This window comes from Sminthopsis crassicaudata, chromosome 2 (assembly GCF_048593235.1).
Source record: "Sminthopsis crassicaudata isolate SCR6 chromosome 2, ASM4859323v1, whole genome shotgun sequence".
NCBI lineage: Eukaryota > Metazoa > Chordata > Mammalia > Dasyuromorphia > Dasyuridae > Sminthopsis > Sminthopsis crassicaudata.
Window position 1 is genome coordinate 453,443,303 of NC_133618.1, and position 19,084 is coordinate 453,462,386.

The following is a 19,084-nucleotide window of genomic DNA, read 5'->3' on the forward strand; positions in this document are numbered from 1 at the left end:
CAGAAAGAGCAGAGTTAAAATCTGGTCTCAGATAATAGCTAGTTGTGTGACCCTGGCTAGGCAAGTCACTTAAATTCCATTTGTGTCAATTTTCTCAATCTTAAAATGATTAAGATAACAATAACAGCATCTGGCACATAGCTGGTACTAAATAAATGCTTATTTCTTCCTTTTCCTCCACTTCTCTTAATACTTGGTTCTCATGTGTCAGTTGGAACTGTTTTCTGTATACCCTTGGAGCAGAGATTACAAAAACTTCAATATCTTTGAAACCCATAAGTCTCTGAATGTAACTACCAGATAGACTCTTACTTCTATCTCACAATATCGGTCATGGTACCCACGGCTTCCCTTTTAATCTCTAGGACCTTGGGTCAAGAAAAGGGGATGGGGCAGGACAGAACATGGGATATCAAAACTGAGGAAAACCTTAGAATATTGAGTGTCAGAACTAGAGGGAATCTTAAACTATAAAATGGGGAGAGAAAGGAGATTGAAACACTGTAATAGAAGAGACTTCACAAGTTCCTACAGAATAAATACAAATACACATACCCTGAAGCTGCATCTCAAAGATTGTTGTTCAGCCATTTCATTCAAGTCCAACCTTTTGTGATCCCATTTGGGGTCTTCTTGGCAAAGATACTAGAAAGAGTTGCCATTTCCAGCTCATTTTACAGAAAGAAAAACTGAAGTAAACAGGGATAAGTGACTTGCCCAGAGTCACACAGCTATTAAGTGTCTGAGACCAGAGTTGAACTCAGAAAGACGAATCTTCCTGATTCTAGGCCCAGCTCAGAATCCACTGTACCACCTAGCTGTTAGGGAATCAAAGAAAATATATTAGAAGACAGTTTCCCCCTACTTCTTTGCCAAGATGCAGGTTCTACAAATGTAGAACGTTGTATATTATAAAAAAACTTTTTCAATCTAATGATTAGTTTTGCTGAATTTTTTTATTAAAAAGTATTTGTTATAAAGGATAGCTTCTTGGGAGAAGTTTGTGAGAAGATGGAAGGAATACTAGAGGAAATTTACATACATTATATAAAAATAAGATATATCCATATTTTTAAGAGTGTTCCAAGAAAATGACCTATGCTTATAACTTAGTCTGTTTTCTCCTCTGGGTCTTTTTTTGCTTCCAGACTTCCCAAACCAAGACTGCAGTTGTCCCAGCCTGGAACTTCCTTCAATGCCTGGAACATATATGAAGCCTTCTCAACCTGGTAAATCCATCTTGAAGGCTTGCCATTTCTTCAAATTGTTATTTTTCTTGTGGCCCCCAATTTTGTGGACCATCCCACACTGGTCTTTATTCCCCTTTCGGGTATGTTCCTGGCTTCTAGACTTCATAACTATCTCTGCACTGGGTACCTTTATTTTTTTTCCTTCATCTCCCTTTTTATGTCCCTTTTGTATTTTGTCTTCCCCCATTAGATTTAAGGGCATGAGGGCATGCAATGTCTCTCTTTTTTTTCTTTTTAATATTTGTATCCCTAGCACTTAACATAGTGCTTCACACATGGTAAGTACTTAATAAATACTTGCTTCTTTCCTTCCTTCTTCCGGTTCTATATGAGAGAAAATCTCTGTAAGGTAATCACCTCTGTTTGTGTACCTAATCTAATAGCTTTGGAGTAAATCTTCCCCTAACAATGACTAACTTTGGGTAAGTCACATTACTTATAAGAGGGAGACCAGACTAGATGGTCTTTAAGAACTCTTCTAGCTCTGACATTCCATGGTCTAAGTTCCTTCCAGCTCTCACAGTCTATATTCTAAGTTTCCTTCTAACCCTAACATTCTATGTTCTTTTTCCTAATGTACCATTCAGGTTTTGCATTCTATATTATAAGGCAAGTCTGCAGTAATTTTGAAACTTTTCCATAGAGAACCAATTGAAAGGACTGGGGATATTTATCCTGAAACAGTCAGTAATAGCAAATCTAGCATACAAAGTGTGCACATGGGTCAGCATGAAAGGCGCACTGAAGTCAACTTTTTAAGACTGAAAAATAGAGAAATTGAGAGACCTAGAGACACAACAATCCACTGACAACAATCCCCAAGAGCCTGCCCATAGAGGGATTCAGCAAATCTAAGGCATTGGCCCTAGCAGACAGGACATTGCTAATAGAGATACCAGGACTCAATAAGGCCTCTGCTTAGGAGGAAATCCTCCCAAGAAGGAAGGATAGATTTTACACTGGGGAGGGGTTTCCCTAGGGTATGACTATATCTGGGAAAAAATGACTCATAGCTTCCTATTTTAACTAATTCTCTCTCCCTCTCCCTTCCTCCCTCCCTTCTTCTCTTTCTCCCTCCTTCTCTCTCTCTCTCTGCCTCTCTGTATCTCTGTCTTTGTTTCTGTGTGTCTCTCCGTGTGTATATCTCTCTGTATCTCGGTATGTCTGTCTCTATGTCTCTCTTTCTCTCTCTTTTTCTCTTAGTATTAGTATCAATCCTTCCTATCTGCCAAAGGAATACAAGTACTGTCAGGATCCCTTAAAATTTAGTAGCACTTAGTCAAAGCTTCAATCATTTCTCCCTACTGGGTTGTGAACTCAAGAAGTGACTTAGGGAATATAGAATAGCTTTCTCCAGATATTTCTCCAGAAGAATTATTATGGGGAAATTTTATTCTACTTGGTATGAAGGATCAAACTAAGAACAACGGGGTGGGGGTGAGGGCATTTGAAGCAGAAAGGTTTTGACTCAATAGAAGAACACGAGAGGAGGTATAGCTCATATTTATACAGTGTACTATATTTATAGTACAATATACTTTCAATCAATTGGACAGTAAGCATTTATTAAGTACTTACTAAGTACAATGTGCTAAGCATGTTCTATCATTTGCAAATGAGGATATTTAGGTTCAGAGCTGAGAAGTATTTTAAGCACATAACCAATAAATGACAAAGATTGAACAAGTGCTCAGGTCTCCCAACTCTTTCCACAGGTGGCTTTCAATACCTTTTTCTTCTGCTGACTAGGCACAGGCAGATCCTCCTGGCTCCCACTTTCCTGAGAGCTTAGGTTCTTCTTAGTCTCCAAAAATACTCTGGTTCTAAGGACAATGCTCTCACTCCCCTCAAGTCTCTTGGATGGAGACTGGTGGTCCTCAGAACCTCTTGCTTCTCTAAGAAGGTATTTAACCATACTCACTTCTTAATGCAGTTTGTTAAGAGCAGATATCATGGAGAGGGGAAATTCCATCAGAACAGCCCTGCTCCAAGTCACTGAGAATGCCTCCTAAAGCTGTTAGGAAGTCTCTGCTGGAGCCGCCAGAGCTGAGCCTAGGTCACTAGGTCAGGGCTGTCTTTGGAAAAAGTTTAATTCAGCTTAGCTTCTTCCCAGCTCCCTGACCTGGCAGGAACTTCAGAACATCTGCAAAATTCCTAGGCAGCTTTGGCAAATGGGGACTGAGAGCCTACTCTGACAAGCAGAGACCTGGAGGAAGAAGAATCATACAAGTTTTTCTTACTAAGGGCCCATCAAAACCAGTCACACTCATAGAAACAAAAGATTGAACTGGAAGAGGAAGGGAGGAAGGAAAGAAACAAGAGAGCATCTATTCCAACCCTTCCATTTTTATTGAGGAAGAAACATTTTACAGAGATGAAAAGTAAGACCGCCAAGAAATAAAGCCAGCATTCAATCCATTTTCTTGGACTCCGAATCCAGAGTTCTTGCCACAACTGTACATAGAGGGCCCTAGTATTCTCATACATCCCAGGAATTTCCTGAGACCTAAAAACCCTGTAGGGATGCACCAGGCCCTGTCAAATTTGCCCTCCCCTTAGCCTAAGTGTCAAGCTACATAATTCAAAAATCAGGACAGGGAAGAACAAAATAAGTCTAACCAGACAGAAGATTTTCTATATTTTCTCAAATTTGGAGGAAGGAACATTGAGGGTGGGAGAGGATAGGAAGAGAACAGAGTTGGAAGAAATAGAGGAGGAAGAGGAGGAAAAGAAATGGAAGGAGGAGAACTAGAGGAGGAAAAATAATACAAGAAGAGAGGAAGAATGGAGGATAGAGAAGGAAGATGAATAGAGAGAAAAGGAGAGATGGAGGTAAAGTGGAGGAAGAAGAGAAGAATGAAAGAGAAATATAGGAGAGAAGGAATAGAGAGAAGGGAAGAAGAAAAGGGAGAAACAAGAGGAAAAGAAAGGAGGAAGAAAGAGAAAGGAAGAGGAGAGGAAAGGGGGAAACAGAGGGAGCTAAAGGATTGTTTGGGTCTTAATGAAAAGGAATTCAAACCACATGCAATGCCCCCTCTCAGTTTCAGAGGGAGGGCCTGAGCTGGGATGATACCACATTGGCATGAAGCAATATATCTATCTTCAGGCTAAGACAAAGCAAATCCATTCATTGTCAGAAATCTCTCGACACCCCACGCTTCAGTTCAGCATTTGAAAGGGCCCCAGACTGGAGTGAGCGCCATTACTGAGGGACTTTGAAACCTTTTCCAGGAAAAGCATCATGAGATGCCTCCAGCCCTCAGGCTTCCCTTCACCTTTGGGAGACCCATACATATCCTGTCTCTGACTTTTTCTGTCTCTCTCTGTCTCTGTCTCTTTCTGCCTCTCTGTCTCTGCTCTCTCTCTCTCTCTCTCTCTCTCTCTCTCTCTCTCTCTCTCTCTCTCTCTCTCTCTCTCTGTGTGTGTGTGTGTGTGTGTGTGTGTGTCTCTCTCTGTCTCTGTCTCTGCTCTCTCTCTCTCTCTGTGTGTGTGTGTGTGTCTCTCTCTGTCTCTGTCTCTGCTCTCTCTGCCTCTCTCTCTGTCTCTGTCTCTGTCTCTTTCTGCCTCTCTCTCTCTCTCTGTCTCTGTCTCTGTCTCTCTCTCTCTCTCTCTCTGTCTCTGTGTGTGTGTGTGTGTGTGTCTCTCTCTGTATCTCTCTCTGTCTCTGTCTCTGCTCTCTCTGCCTCTCTGTCTCTGTCTCTGTCTCTGTCTCTCTCTCTCTCTCTCTCTCTCTCTCTCTCTCTCTCTCTCTCTCTCTCTCTGTGTGTGTGTGTGTTTCTCTCTGTCTCTGTCTCTGCTCTCTCTGCCTCTCTCTGTCTCTCTGTCTCTGTCTCTGCTCTCTCTGTCTCTCTCTGACTCTCTCTGTCTCTGTCTTTCTATCTCTGTCTCTGTCTCTGTTTCTCTCTGTCTCTGTCTTCTCTCTGTGTCTCTCTCTCTGTCTCTGTTTCTTTCTGCCTCTCTGTTTCTCTCTCTCTGTGTCTCTGTCTTTCTATCTCTATCTGTCTGTCTCTGTTTCTCTCTCTCTCTCTGTCTCTCTGCCTCTCTGTTTCTCTCTCTCTGTGTCTCTGTCTTTCTATCTCTATCTGTCTGTCTCTGTTTCTCTCTCTCTCTTTCTCTGTCTCTCTCTGTCTCTCTGTTTCTCTCTGTCTCTGTCTCTTTCTGTCTCTCTGTCTCTCTCTCTCTCTCTCTCTCTCTCTCTCTCTCACACACACACACACACACACACACACACACACACACACACACACACACACAGAGTGATACAAAGTCACAAGTCTATTCACAGTATCAGTGTAACAATAGGGATGTACAATCATACAAGGTGTCACCTCAGCATCACCTGCAGTGGTGGAGACTCACCTCCAGAGGTTGGTGTCATAGCCAGTTTCATACCATGGGACTCTGGGGGAGTTAGTCAGAGGTGACCAGACCCCCAAAGCCAGAGGGCAATTGAAATTCTGCCAGTCCCAGAGTGTGGTCTTCCATCTTCCCCAACTATGGCTCAATGCATCGCTTTGTCTAAGCATCCTGGGACCGGGGTGAGGTGTGGGGCGGATAGAAGGGGACTTAATAATCCAGGTTAGATCAACAAGGGGTCTCCAGACTTGGTACAAACGTCCAACATCCACTAAGCTCTGTGTGCCCAGACCTACACGTGACCATTCCACCCCTCTAAGAGCTCACAGTGCGGTGTAGGAGACAGGACTCAGGCCTAGGCCACAATTTACTCACAAGCCAGGTAAAATGGAAACAACGTCCCATTGCATGCATCAGATAGTCAAGCTGTAATTCCAAAAAGCAGTTAGCAGTAAAGAGTTTGAGCTCAGGGGCAGGGGATGGGGAGAAGACTAGAGAACTGAGTTTGAATCTCAGTTTTGCTAGTAATTGGGCGACTCTGAGAAAACTCCTTGCCAGTTTCCAGGTTTCAGTATCCTCATCCATAAAACAAAAAGGCTGGCGTAGATTCCCTCTCAGATTCCCTGCAGTTCTCAGTTCTCTGAACTTCTGTGAGTCTCAGTTCCCTCATCTATGAAATGGGAGCGATACTTGCACAACTTCTGTCACAAGGCTGTTGTCATGAAAGAGCTTTGGAAACTGCCAGCAGAGAAACCAAAATTGTTGTTATTCTTAGGCAGTCAGTGGAGGCTGTCGCCCTCCTCAAAGGAGCTGTTGGCACATGGATGCTCCGAGGAAGGCAGCGAGCTGAGGAAGGGTGGAGGGGCTGGGGGAAGGGGCACAGTGGTATTAGTTGACTCAGACGAGCTGGCATTAGCTCCTCCCTTCCCACCCTTCCTACTCTGGAGCTGACCCACAAATTGAGAAATGTGTGTTCTTTTTCCCTCGTTAAAATTAAGGGCCGGGCCAGGCCCTCTCCACTCTGGACTGCCAACCAGGGGGAAACTATGACGACTTGTGGAGATGAAGGGAGGGAGAGGTCACTAGGACTGGGACCCGGAAGCTCCACCACCAGGCCTCACTCTCAGCATCCTCGGTCCTTACCTGTAGGGCCTTTCTTTTCCCTCTGGAATATGTGTCTAAAGCCCAGTTCCACTAAACACCTTCTAACAGGTGCTGCTAGAATCAAACCCTAGAGTAAAGAAAGGACTGATTGATTTTCCCAAGCAGTTTGGAGTATATTACAGGATGGAGCAGTGAGTAATGAACCATAGGGTGTCAGACTGGCTGGAAGAGATCTCAGAACACAGAAGACAAAATTTTTTAAAAATAAAAAAAAAAAGAAAATAGAATTAAATAGTTGGAACAGGCCTCAGAATATAGCCTATTAGAACCAGAAGGAATATATAGCATGTTGGAAATAGAAAAGAAGTCTTAAAATATGAAACATAAAAGGTCAGTAATGGAAGGGACTCCTCTAACAGTTTCCCAATTCCTTCTGCAGAGGAAGAAGCTGAGCTTCAAAGGAGATTCAGGCAGTGAACATCAATGAGCTCTGACAGAAGATAGCAATGACAACCCACAGAGTTTTGGCTTTGGGCAATGCCTTAATCTTAGAATTTCCATACAATACCAGACAAGGACTCGAGATAAGAACTAAGGAGAACATTTTAACATTGGAAGCTGAAAAAAAAAGAGGAATTAGTTGACTTAAAGTGTCATTGTAATAGTAAGCTCTCCATCCTTGAATATCTTCAAGAAGCAGTTTGATAGTCACTTGGGGATGTTATGAAGAAGTTTGAAGATGGATTGGTCTGGAAGGCCTCTGAAGTATCCTCCAATTCAGCCTCTGATTCTGTAATTTTATGCCAGGCACAGGGAAATAAAGCAATAACCAGGTTCTTCCCAGAGAGAGTATGGTGGGAACTGAGTGTGGATCACAACATAGCATTTTCACTCTTTTTGTTGTTGCTTGCTTGCATTTTATCTTCTTTCTCATTTTTTTCTTTCTGATTTGATTTTTCTTGTGCAGCAAGATAATTTATGTATATATATATACATGTATGTATATATATGATTATATTGGATTTAACATATATATTGGATTACTTGCTATCTAGAAGAAGGGTTGGGGGAAGGGGAGGAAATTGGAACACAAGGTTTTGCAAGGGTTAATGTTGAAAAATTATCCATGCATATCTTTTGAAAATTAAAAAGCTTTGATTATGGGCAGCTAGTTGGTGCAATAAATAGAGTACCAGCCCTGAAGTCAGGAGAACCTGAGTTCAAATTTGACCTCAGACACCTAACAATTCCTAGCTATGTGACCTTGAGCAAGTCACTTAACCCCAATTCTCAGCAAAAAAATAAAATAAAATAAAATGTAAAAAACATGTTATTTAAAAATGAAGAAAGAAAGAAAGAGAGAAAGAAAGAGAGAAAGAAAGAAAGAAAGAAAGAAAGAAAGAAAGAAAGAAAGAAAGAAAGAAAGAAAGAAAGAAAGAAAGAAAGAAAGAAAGAAAGAAAGAAAGAAAGAAAGAAAGAAAGAAAGAAAGAAAGAAAGAAAGAAAGAAAGAAAGAAAGAAAGGACCTCCGGACGATGCTATCTTTCCCTAACTTGGATCAAATTCCTGTTCAGCTCTGCCTTTGCACACCTCCACCTACTTACAACCACATGAACACTCACACACATATGCATACCATATAGCAGAGAAGATCTAAAGCCAATGGGAAAGGGGAGAAGTATAACAGAAGGAATACTGGTCTTAGAACCCGAAAGCTTGAATTCAAATTCTGGTTCTACTATTGCTTTTGCCTGCTGAATCATCTCATTAAGTGCTGAACAAATGCCTTACATGATTATTAGCCTCTTTAAATATGTAGCATTTTTAAAAGTCTGGGGCCTGGCTTAGGAGAGTTGAATTGAGAATTAAGAAAATCAGGGCATGAACCAACTTAATAGTATCTTTTCTTTTTGTTGGTTTTTTTCCCTACCTCAGAGAATGTACAAATGAAGTGTTCCACAGGCGTCAGTCCAAGACTATGAAAGTAAGTTCTCATTTCTTTGGAGTGAATGAGTCTATAGGGTTAAATGTGAAATGAGTCAAACTTTCTCCTCTTCTCCTTTTCTTTCTTTTGTCTCTTCAAACAAGAAGCAAAAAACTAGTTCCTGTCCTCAAGGAGTTTACAATCTAATGGGAGAGAAAACATGAAAACAAATATATACAAAGCAAGCTATATAATAGAATAAATTAGAAAAAATTAACAGAAGGAAGGCATTGTAGCTAAGAAGGTCACTAAGTTGTGCATATCCTTTGTCCCAGAATTACCACTACTAAGTCTATATCCCCAAAAGATCAAAGAAGAAAATTATCTTTATATAGAAAAATTATATAGCATCTTGTGTGTGTGTGTGTGTGTGTGTGTGTGTGTGTGTGTGTGTGTGTGTGTGTTGGCAAAAAACTGGAAATTAAGATGAAACCCAGAAATTGGGGATGGCTGAACAAGTTATGATATGCATATATAATAATACCATTTTGTGCTGTAAGAAATGATGAAATGGAATGCACAAGGAAATCAGCACAACAAAGAGAACAATTACAATAAAAAACAAGATTAAAAAAGCTTAAAAGACAACTCTGATCGAAGAAAATTAATAGAAAGGACTCATAATGTTTATATTTTCTAATTCTTGAGAGACAAGTGATAGCCTCAGTTTGTACACAGAATAAGAAAAATATGTTTTAGACTTAGTAGTGCAGGAATTTGTTTTTCTTGTCAGTGTATATTTATCATTAGTGCTTTGTTTCATTTTTTTCCAATGGGAGTGGAAGGAAGAAGGGAAAATAGATTTTTATTAATTGAAAAAATATATCTAATTTCAAAAAATAAAATGAAATCTATTTGTCTCTCCTCCCTGAAAGACCTCAAAGAGTCTGGAGCCATATGTGTCCTCTCGGAGTAAGAATGAATGTCTCTCGTTTCCAAAGCTCTTACACCAATTCCTACCCTTATGGAGGCATGGAGCTACTTGTGACTTCTCATTCATTCTCTTTACCAGCTAGGAGAGTCTTATACAAAATGTTCCAGGCCTAACAAGAAACTTGGGAAGAGAGAGACTTGAGAAAGAGAGAGACAAAGACAGAGAGACAGAGAAGGGAAGGTGTTTATTTGTATATGTATACATGCATAGAAATGTATGTGTATACATGCATACACACATGCATGTGTATACATACATGTACACATGGTATACACACATACTTGTGCACACCTCCATGTGTATGGCCATATCTGTGTTTATATGTTTTTTCTATCTACATCTACACCCATCTAGCTAAGGGGAAAAGTGAGAGCTACCTTTTTGCTGTTACCCTGAAAACTTGGTTTCATGTTATATCTCATGGTGAATTACTGAATTACAAGCTGGTATAAGACTTGGGCATCTCCAAACCCAGGGATCACCTCTCATACAGGGGAGACAACCAGCAGCCATACACTTAGCTTCACCATCCATGGTTCACTTGTTTGTGAATTTGAATAACCTTCCATATATTTGGCCCCAGCTAAGTATATTTTGTGTGTGGTCTGATTATTATTTCTCTTGTACGGCTGCTGGCTGAGCACAAAAGCACTCATTTAGAGAGAAGTAGCTCCTAACTGGTGGAGACAGTGGAGAAGAAAGTCTGATTCCCTCTCCTGCTCCAATTATGTCCCTGAGAACACCCCAAAAAGGTCAGCTTCTGATTAGCTGAGTAGCCTTAGACTCAGTAGTTCTCTTCATCTCTCTGAATCTCAAGAGAATGAAAGTTCTTTAAAAAAAATTTAAAGAAGAAATTTTGCTATTCAATCATTCAATCATATGGGATCCTTCAAGACCCCATTTGGGATTTTCTTGGCAAAGACACTAGAGTGGTTTTCTTCTCCACTTCATTTTACAGATGAGGAAACTGAAGCAAACAGGAGTAAGTGACTTGCCTAGGGTCATACAGCTAGTGTCTGAGACAAGGATGAACTCAAGAAGACTTGATTCTAGGCCTGGCACTCTATCCACTGTGCCACTTAGCTGCCCTCGTCTAGACATGTTAATAATTCAGATTAAATTTAAAAGTCTATGTGTGCATACTTTTTTTTCCCTGGAGAGCTCAATCGTTAAACATTTATCAGCATATCCCTGTATTGCTATGTAAATATTACCTGAGCTAAAGAGGAGTGCAGGAGAAGACTCAGAGAAAGAAGTCATCACTAGATTGAAAACCAATAGTAATAGTAACAGGTATTGATAGGTTTGCAAATCCATCCAGGTTTTATATCCATATAAGTGGGATATATATTTATATCTATATCTTTACCTATACTTATACCTGTATCTATATCTATATCTATATAAACTGTATCCACAGAAAATATCCCATAATGGGACAATGGATGTAAAACCTGGATGGATTTGTAAACCTATCAATTCTAGTCTCTCTCTCTCTGTGTCTCACTCTCTCTCCTCTCTGTTTCTCTATTTCTTTCTGAGTCTCTGTTGCTTTCTCCCTCTGTCTCTCTCTCTCTCTGTATATGTATATATATATATATATATATATATATACATATATATACACACAAATGGATATATATATATATATGATACATGCACACATATGAAGCTCAAATGGGACAATGGACATAAACCTAGATGAATTTCATGCTAACCTATCAATGATAATATATCAGTATCTATCTATTTATCTATACATAGATATATAGATGCAATACATGCACACGTGTATATATGTGTATATTGCACTGTGTACATGCATAGATGGGGAATGATATAAGTGTGTGTCATCAGGCTAACACCAGTGATTTCACCCTGATAGATGGTAAGCTCCTCAAGAGTAAGGACTTTTTCTTCCCTTTCTTTATTCCTTCCTCTATTTCTTTTCTTCCTTTTCTTTTTTGCTTCCTTCCTTTTTTCTTTCCTTCCTTCCTTTCTTTTTCCTTCTTTCCTCTGTCTTTTTTTTTTTTTTTTAATTTCTTCCTTCTTTCCTTCCTCCCCCTGGTTATATAACTTCTGAAAGGTCATTTTCACATTAGCAAATATTCCTTACTACAGTTAGCTAAATCTGGCTGATAATCAGTGTAGACTACATAAGGGAGTCCATGAGTAACGCTGCTAAGAAGCCTTAACCCTTCAGAGTTACCCCTAAAATTCTGAAGGAAGAAATAGAGCTGCCCCCTACAGGTCCCAATCTGCCAGGGCTGGTCCCGTGTTTGGAATTAGAAGAGTGAGCCCAGAGAAGGTGCTCCATTGAGTGATACAAGCATTCGGGAGCTCGGGGAAGGAAGAGCTCTTTGAGGGTGATCATCAAGGTCTTCTGGAGAATGGAGGATTTAGGCTTGGGAAGACTGATAAGATTAGTAGAGAAGGGAAGCAAGTGAATCTCAAGTGGATAGTTAGAGTTGGGGAGGGGGAAAACATGAATATAGATATAAATTTAAGTGCATTGTGTAGGAATACAAAAGAGATCATCCTGACTGGAAAGGGAAAGTTCAGAGTCCCAAAGGAGTCCATAGAGACAAAGTATATTGGGGTGCAGGAGAGCAAGGTCCAGCTATGTGTCCTAAGTTTTATTATAAAAAAAAAAAGTTTGGCTTCTAGCTTACAATAAGTCAGACAGAACCTTGTGACAAATTTTGTCCACCCCAGTCCTAGGGTGTGGGGAGGAAAGGGCCCCTTGAACCAAAAAGGGATAATAATCCTTCCAAAGCCACTCAGTTTGGGCATTTTGAGTGTTCTTGAGGTGCCCTCTTGTGGTGATTCTAGGTCCTTAGGGGCGCTACTAGATCAAAGGATTTTAGAATAATCAGGAGGACCTCAGGGACTGATCTAAAATAACATTTTGCAAAAGAGGCCCAAAAAAGGAAAGTAACTTGTCACCATCTCTTTCAGGAAAAGAAATATTAAAAATTCTCTAAAAGTCATATCCTTGGTCCAAACTTTCCTCTGACCTTCTCTCTCTGGAATCTCATTATTGTCCCAGCTCACTCATCATTTACCTTTTCTGGTCTTTTCAACAAACGACACCTACACCTTCTCAAGGTGTCCATGCTCTAACCTCTGGGTCACCTATTAAACCTCTTCCTCCTTCTTGGCTCCCACTGCTGTCCCAATAACCTTCAACAGGCTGGAATTTGGACTTAGATTCATTGCATTCAAATTGAAGTTCAATTATTTACTACCCACATGACTTTGGAAAAGACCTTTAATTTCTATGAACTCCAGTTTCTTCCTCTATAAAATGAGGGGATCATTTCTACGGCGCTTTCCATTTCTAAAGTCAATGGTCAGGTCACTTTAGAAATTAATACTTCTCATCTGGATTGTTGCACCAACTTCCTTTTTTCAATCTCTTTTATTCCTTCTCTTGTGAATCCGCTGATAGAGTCCTCTTCCTAATGCACATATCTGACCACTTCTTTCCCTTGCTCAAACACTTTAAATGGATCCCTTATGCCAGAAGATAAAGGCGAATTCTTTGGCCTGGGAATCAAGACTTTCCACAGTCTAGGTCTTCCTCTACCTTCATGTGTCTCATGACCTCCAGAGCCTCAAGATGTATGTTCTACCAAAATCAATCTGGGTCCTTAAACATGCTAGACTCATGGCCTTCTTCGAGTCCTCCCAGATATTTTTATCTCTATCCTTAATGTTCCCTTTCCAAATCTTACCTATGCTTTAAAGCCCAGCTCAGCTTATCTGTTCCATGAAGTATTTCCTTTCTGTTCTGGCCCACAGAAGTCTCTCACTTTTGTGAGCTTCCATAGAAGTATCTACTTGATGCCCCAAACTACTTAACACATATAAGTATGTCTCTAACTGATGCATATATTCATGACTTAATTGAAACTATCATAGATGGGGTTTTAACCAACAGTTAGGGGAACTCAAGTTCGGTCCTAACAAAGCAGTTTTCATTTATTCATTCAGTCACTAAGTATCTACTATTTCTAAGGCAATATGTGTTTTTTGGGTATACAAAGACTTTAAAATGAGAGTATCCAGACTTGAGGAACTTCCATTCTACCAAGGAAAGGTGAAAGGAAAGGTATATGAGATGTGTACAGAGAAGTATGATTTTTTTAAAAAAAGAGGTCAAAGTAAGGTTAAGATGAATTGCTCTAGAAATATTTGTGGAGAAAAAGAACACTTTTAGTTGGGGCGGCAGGAGGAGAACCAGGGAAAGTAATACAGGGGATGGGTCACCTGAGTTAGACTTTGAAGGAAGGAAGAAGAGGCTAACAAGAACAGAGGAGTCATAAATGCATTCTAAGCATGGAAGACAGCTTTCACAAAAAGCCCAAAGGCAATCAAAATGAGGCAATAGCTATCAATCCTGACATCTGGAATGTAGGATTTTTAAAGCAGAGCAATGTAGGATAAGACTGACAATGTAGGAAAGAAATGTAGATTGTCTTAAATGCTTGGATAAAGAGCCCTGTTTTATTCTAAATAGAACATGAAATCACTTCCAGGGTTTTGAGTGACGGTGAGTGACTAGTCAGACCTGGGTCTTAGGAAGATTATTTTGACAGCTAAGTGAAGGAGAAATGGAATTGGGGAGAGGTTGGTGGAATGGAGAACAGTCTGGAGACTATTACAGTAATCTAGAAGAGGTGATAAAATAGACCTTCAGAGGCCAGAGACAGAGGGAAAGGGGAAATCCCTCTTCCCTCTCTAGAACCTGAGGGAAGTTCAAGACCAGCAGGGCCAAAGGCAGAAAGGGGGAGGCCATGAGGAGCATCCTTCTCTACAGGCCCAAACAAGGCTGGGTGGACTAGAAGAAGGGAGAAACGCCTCTCTCCTCTCCTTGGAACAAAGTCTGAGGCCAGTAGAGCCATGATGGAGAGAGGACCCTAAGCCCCAAGCGCGTCCGAGTCTGGCAGAATCTTCCTTCTTCTCTCCTTGCAGATCCCTAGAAAGAGAAAAGAAACTTCTTTCTTCCCCTCTACCTGGACTTTTAATGAATTACAGATTTGCAGGGCCTTAGTCTGAAAGAATCAAAAGCCAGGCTGACCTAGTGCAGGGAAAAGAAAGAACTCCCTTCTTCCCTTAGTCGGAAAACCTCCGAGGAGGCAAGGACTAGCAGCTCATAGACTCACAAATGTGGAAGAACCTTTACTTCTATCTGGTACCATTTATATTTGACTAAGAATAGCCTTGACAATAGACCCAACTTGTGGTCATCCATTCTTTCCTTGAAGTCCTACAGTAAGAGACCTGCCATCAATGTGATCAAGACTGTGATCAATGCAGTGACTAATTGTAGCTTTAGAACACAGTGGTGAAAAATGCTTTCTGTTTCTTGGCAGAGACCTAATGGATTAGATGTGCGACTTGAGGCAAACAGCTTCAGACACCACCAATATGTTGTTCTGTTTTGCTTGACAAGTGTTTGGAGGTGCAGTAAAGGAGGGAAACTGTCCTTTGATGGATAATTAGAGTGATAGTGAAAAATTGGGGAAATTTTTTTAATCCATAGGTGAAAATAAAAAGTTCAGAAAGGGAAATGGACAGAATGGGAAAGCATTTATGGAGCACTTGCTGTCTGTGAAGGGAACATGAACAAGGCAATTTTATGATTATCTTGTTAAATTTAATATACACCCACCTGTATTTAACATAAGTTCACATACAACCTTTTTTTTGTTTTGTCTATTGGAATGTGTATTTTGTTAATGATTTTCATTTATAATAAAAAAAGAAAATGTATGTTATTTTACAAAAGAGAAAGACTTCAAAGAACTGATAATGAAGCAAGCCTCAATCTTCTTTCTGGCAGAGATGGTAGACAATAGGCATGGAATGTCAGGTATGTATTTTCAGATAGGACCAGGGAGTTAATTTATTTTGCTTAACTCTATTTGTTACAAAAGTAAGTCTGGAGGTTGGGGAGTAAGGTGAGTGTCACTGAAAGATTCTTTAAAAAGAGATAGTGATTTTTAAAAGGATACCAATAAAGCACATACATACACACAAACATATGGATGTATATAGGTATACACACAAGAATATGTATATATACACATGTATGTATCCACATACATACCTATTTATACTATATATATGCTTTATTAGTTTTTTATATAAATCACATGTATGTATACACACACATATATATATATATGCCTATCTGTGTATGTGTGTATATATACACACATATTTATATTTTATAAGAAAAATGCATGACAGGATGGAACCTTCTATATTAGGGACCTAACATATTAGTAGAAAGGACACTTGTGAGTAATGTCCAGGGAGTCTGAGGTAATTAAAAGAATACTGAATTTGGAGTTCAAATCTCAGATTTACTATTTGACACTAATCCTGCTCCTGGAACAGTTCCCATAGTTATCATCCCAAGAAGCAACATTCTTTGGAAATGTGACTTGGCAACTGCTTTGACAAGGGCAGAAGTCCTGACTTACTCAGCAATTATAACTGTTGAAGATCTAAAAAACAAAATTTTTGCCATCTAAGTCCGTGACATTGTCAAATGATTCAAATCAGATTGATACAATGTTATCAGTGGAAATGACATTGCAAAAGAGACATCACCATCTGCTTTACTGCTACATCACAGGACTTTGCCATCATTCATGGCATCTCTTAAACATCTTATCTCTCCCATTAGAATGTGAACTCCCTGAGAGCAAGAACCATCTCTGTTTTTCTGTTTGTAACTCTGAAGATAGCAAAGTGATAGGAAGCAGTGTGGTGAGCTCCTATCTATAAACTCCTCCACACAGATCTGGAAAATGTATCAGATTGAGACCTGAGAGGGAAATCCAGAAAAATGTCACTTTTGTCTATCTCAGATAGCATAAAGAGATAGAGAAAGGCTCATACACATTGGGAACAGTTTGATCCAGGAGTAGGATACACAGCACTCTCTAAAACTCAGAGAGAAGCTATGCAACAGAACTAGAGATCTCAAATACAAACTAGTGTGCCCTAGACCCATGGAGTCCTATAAAGAAGATATTTGTGAATTGTCAGCTTTGTTACTCACTATTCCATTCTAGGCCACAGACCCAGATCAGACTAAAAAGTAGCCCTTTTCAGGGAAGTAATGTGGCCAGACAGAGAGATCCTGACTGCATATAGAGGGGGAAAAAAATCAGAAGCCAGCAGGAGCATCAGAAATAGCAATGTGGCTCAGAACCCTTGAATGTAAAATGTGGCTCAGAATCCTGAAGGATCACAGTCTCTCTCACTTTCAGCACCTAGCCCAACCTGAAAATGATTAACCAAGACAGAAATTTCAGAACAAAGGGGAATCCACTCTGCCACTATGAACCACAATTTTCTAGGTTAATAGGGGATGAGTCTAGCAGTAGTCTACTCTTACATAGTCCCAAATATAGTTTAGAGAGTTTAGACTTGGATTGAAGCTGAGGGTGGGGGAAGAAAGGAGGAAGAAGTGGAAGGAAAGGTAGCATTCAAACTTAACCCTGGATCAGATCATTTCTGGAGCACTGAAAGCTTATAGGTCTCCAGGCTATTCCTGAGATCCTGGAATAGCCAATACCCAATATTTTCAGAAAGCAGCAACAAGACCAGCCCAGACTTTCCTTTCTGAAGTTCCTCCGAGCCCATCAAATCCAAAGACAGTAAGTAAACTGGAAGACTGGGCCAGAAAAAAAAGAATTCCAACATGAGTTATGATGGTGGCAGAAATACTCAAAATACAAACATAGAAGAAAAGAATGATTCAAAAAAAAACTACAATTGATATTTCAGAAAAATATAGTTTGGGCACAAACTCAACTAGAATTCTTAGACTAGATGAAGCAAGATTTTTTTAGTTGAAATTTTTTTTATAAATGGAAAGAAGGTACATGAGTTATTAGGGGAAAAATGAAAACTATGAAATAAAGAATTGAAAAGGAAATTACCAGGTTGGCAAAGAAGTACCAAAATTTGCCTAAAAACAAACTCCTTAAAAATTTGAATGGATCTAAAGAAGCTAAAGACTCCATAAGATAAGAAGAAATATTAAAACAAAGTGAAAAAGATTGAAAAAATGGAAGAACATGTTAATACTCATAGCAAAACCAACTAATTTGAAAACAGATTGTGGAGAAAAAATTTAAGAAATATTGGACTACCTGAAAGCCTGACTTAAATTTATAAGAATTCAAGCCATTCTCCAATTGATAAGTGGTTAAAGGATATGAACAGACAATTTTCACATGAAGAAATTGAAACCATTTCTAGTCATATGAAAAGGTGTTCTAAATCATTATTGATCAGAGAAATGCAAATTAAGACAACTCTGAGGTACCACTACACACCTCTCAGATTGGTTAAGATGACAGGAAAAGATAAGGACGAATGTTGGAGGGGATGTGGGTAAACTGGGACATTGATACATTGTTGGTGGAACTGTGAATGGATCCAGCCATTCTGGAGAGCAATTTGGAACTATGCACAAAGGACTATCAAACTGTGCATACCGTTCGATCCAGCAGTGCTGCTATTGGGCTTATATCCCAAAGAGATCTTAAAGGAGGGAAAGGGACCCATATGTACAAAAATGTTTGTGGCAGCCCTTTTTGTAATAGCAAGAAACTGGAAACTGAGTAGATGCCCATCATTTTGAGAATGGCTGAATAAATCATATTATATGAATGTTATTGAGTATTATTATTCTATAAGAAAAGATTAGCAGGATAACTTCAGAGAGGCCTGGAGAGACTTATATGAACTGATGCTTAGTGAAGGGAGCAGAACCAGGAGATCATTGTACACGGCAACAACAAAATTATATGATGATCAATTCTGATGGACATGGCTCTCTTTAACAATGAGATGATTGAGGCCAGTTTGAATGATCCTGTGATGAAGAGAGCCATCTACAGCCAGAGAAAGGACTGTAGGAACTGAAGATGGATCACAACATAGCATTTTTACTCTTTTTGTTATTGTTTGCTTGCATTTTGTTTTCTTTCTCATTTTTCCCTTTTTAACCTGATTTTTCTTGTGCAACAAGATAGTTGTATAAATATGTATACATATATTGGGTTTAACATATGTTTTAACATGTTTAACATGTATAGGATTACTTGCCATCTAAGGAAAAGGGTGAGGGAAAAGGAAGGGATTTGGAATACAAGGTTTTGCAAGGACCAACCAATGTTGAAAAATTATTCATGCATATGTTTGAAAATAAAAAACTTTAATAAAAAAAAACCAGAACTGATCAAATAGAACAAGGTACAAAAGTTCAATGAAGAAAAGAACTCTTTAAAAAGTAATATTAGCCAAATGGAAAAGTGGGTAAAAAAGCTCACTGAAATAAATAATTTCTTAAAAATTGGAAGTGAACAAGTAAAAGTTAATGATTCCATAAGACATCAAGAAATAAAAAAACAAAATGAAAAGAATG